Source organism: Anomalospiza imberbis, unplaced genomic scaffold, assembly GCF_031753505.1.
Source record: "Anomalospiza imberbis isolate Cuckoo-Finch-1a 21T00152 unplaced genomic scaffold, ASM3175350v1 scaffold_868, whole genome shotgun sequence".
NCBI lineage: Eukaryota > Metazoa > Chordata > Aves > Passeriformes > Viduidae > Anomalospiza > Anomalospiza imberbis.
Window position 1 is genome coordinate 25,001 of NW_027100489.1, and position 2,500 is coordinate 27,500.

General features: G+C 79.4%; 2 non-coding genes across 2 annotated transcripts in view; both read right to left on the minus strand.

Annotated features, from left to right (window-relative positions):
• Window positions 1-10, minus strand: part of LOC137467905 (28S ribosomal RNA) — a 4,206-nt gene extending 4,196 nt beyond the window's left edge. Inside the window, exon 1 of the ribosomal RNA XR_010995655.1 lies at window positions 1-10. This exon is cut by the window's left edge and continues 4,196 nt beyond it. This is a non-coding gene — a ribosomal RNA (28S ribosomal RNA).
• Window positions 11-1,029: 1,019 nt separating this feature from the next.
• Window positions 1,030-1,182, minus strand: LOC137467906 (5.8S ribosomal RNA). The gene has a single exon (XR_010995656.1). It is a non-coding gene; the product is annotated as a 5.8S ribosomal RNA (ribosomal RNA).
• Window positions 1,183-2,500: the final 1,318 nt, after the last annotated feature.

Here is a 2,500-nt window from a genome sequence, read left to right on the forward strand (position 1 = left end):
TCTGAGGTCGCAAGCCCAAAAAGCTGCGCCGTGCCGCGCCGCGCCCGCGCGCCCCTCCCGGGGGAGCGGCGCGCCGACGGGCCCGACGGACGGCCGGGCTCTCCCCCGGCCTGCCTCGCGCTTTTCTCTCTCTCTCTTTCTTTCTCTCCCTTTCGCTCTCTTCTCGCTGCCGTACGCCCTCGACGGCCTCCCTCTCCCCGACTGAGCTCGCCTCTCTCCTCCGGGCCCCCCGGCGGCCCCCCCTCTCTCGCCCCCCCCCGCCCGCTCCCCCCTCGCGCCCGAGCGAGCGCCAGGGGAAAAGCCGGCGAGAGAGAAGAGAGAGAGAGAGAGAGCGCGCCGGAGACACAAGAGAGAGCGAGCGAGCCAGCCGGCGAGCCGGAGACGGCGAGAGCGTCCGACCGACCGAGAGCGCGCGAGACAGACGCGGAGGAGGAGGAGGAGACCCCCGTCCCGGAGACGAGAACCGAAAGAAGGCAGCGCGGCAGAGACGGCCCCGAGGGGGAAGACCGGCCGGGCGGCGCGCGACGGCCTCGGCGGGGAGAGAGCGAGGAAAGCGACGGCGCCCTTGACGCCCCGAGACGGCGACGGAAGGGGGCGGGGGAAGGAGCGGCCTCGGGGGTCGCCCCCGCCCCCGGCCCCCCGCGCACCGCGCGCGGCGGCAGCGGCACGGTACCCGCGCACGGTACCCACCCGCAGACAGCCGCCCGCGCGGGGGGGAGGCCGGAGGCGAGGCCCGCGCCTCGCCTCCCCTCTCGCCCTCGTCCCTCGGCCCTCGGCGGGGCGCCTTCGGCGCCGTCTCGCTCGCTCCGACTCCCCGGCCGCCGCCACCGCCAGGCGGTGCGGCCCCGGCGAGGACGAGCTCCGCCCCAGCGGCTCGCTCCGGGAGCGGGGAGCTACGGAGCGCTCCCCGAGTCTGCATTTAGGGGGACGAAGGCCCTCGCGCGGCAACCGCTGCCGCGGCCGACGGGCCTGCGAAGCGACCCCAGCCGCGCCGCCGGGGCGGCCCCCGGGCGGCGATTGATCGTCAAGCGACGCTCAGACAGGCGTAGCCCCGGGAGGAACCCGGGGCCGCAAGTGCGTTCGAAGTGTCGATGATCAATGTGTCCTGCAATTCACATTAATTCTCGCAGCTAGCTGCGTTCTTCATCGACGCACGAGCCGAGTGATCCACCGCTAAGAGTTGTCTGGCTTTCGGCACCGACCCCGCGCGCGCGGGGGGGCCGGGAGCCGCTCTCGCCCGGAGCGGCCCCCCTTTTTTTTCTCTGGCGCCGAGGCCCCGCGCGGGGCCTGGCTCCGACCGTACGAGCAACGCGGAAAACCCCGGAGGGGGCGCGTGCGAGAAGAACACGGGAGGAACCCCACGGAACGCTCCCAAGGCCGGCCGAGAGGCGGGGGGACCCGCGCCCCCGACCGCCTCCCCCCGCCCGGCGAGGGGAGGCGCCGCCTACGTGTGCCGTCCTTCGGAGGCGGCCCAGGCGCCCGGGCTCGGCCCGGCCCTCCGCGCGGAGGGCCGCGCGGCGCGCGCCGCGGGAGCGCGGTGGCCCGCCCGGCCTCGCCGGCGCGGCGCCACGCGCCGGCGCGCGGCCCTCGGACCCCGCGCGCGCGCTTGCCTCCCCCCTGGAACCGCCGCCGCGCCGGCTCTCGCGGAGCGCCGCCGCGCCCACGCGCGCGGCCGACTCTCTCTCCCCAGGGGCCTTGCTGCGCTCGAGACGCCACGCGACGACCGCCGCCCCGCCGCCGGGCGCCGCGCCCCCCCCCGCCGGACCGCTGCCCGCCGGGGGAAGGCGAGCGCCCGAGGGCTGCCCGAGGGCGGACCCGCCGCCGCGGCGGGCCGCACTTCCCGGGAACCGCCGTCCACCCGCACCGTCGGGGGCCCCCTTCCGCGAGCACGCGCCCGGCGGAAGGCGGTGCGGCGCTGAGCCGGGGGGCGACGCCCGCTCTCCTCGTTCGCCACCTGGAGAGCGGGCGCGGAAGCGCCCCCGCGGCCGCCCGCCACCCCTGCCCTCGGACCGCGCGCGGTCGCGAAGGGCCACGGGGAGGGTCCCGTGCCCGCGGGCGGCGGGAACACCGGCCGAGCGGCGCCGCCGCCGCTCGGCGCGGGGCCGCCCGCGCTCGCCGGCCTCCGACCGCGGAGGGACCGCCGAGCGCTCGCCCCGGGCGGGCGGGCGGACGGCCGGCCGGCGGCCGGCGCCGCCGGTGCGTTCGAGCCGAAGGCCGCCGAGGGGAGAGAGGCACGGCCGCGCCAGGCGCGGCGCCGCCCGCGCGGGACGGCCGCGGCGGCCCAGAAGAGAGAGCGCGCGGCGGGCCCCGGCGGCCGCCGCCCCGCGGCTGAGGAAGGGCAGAGAGCGCGCGCCCTCTGCCGGCGCCGCCCGTTTCGAGCCCAGCGGGTCGGCCCCGCGGCCGACCGCGCGCGCCGCGGCCTCTCCGCCGAGGCCGGGCCGCGAAGAGGGGGGGGCAGGGCGCCCCTCCCCGGCGCGGCGCGACTACCCCCGCACGCGCG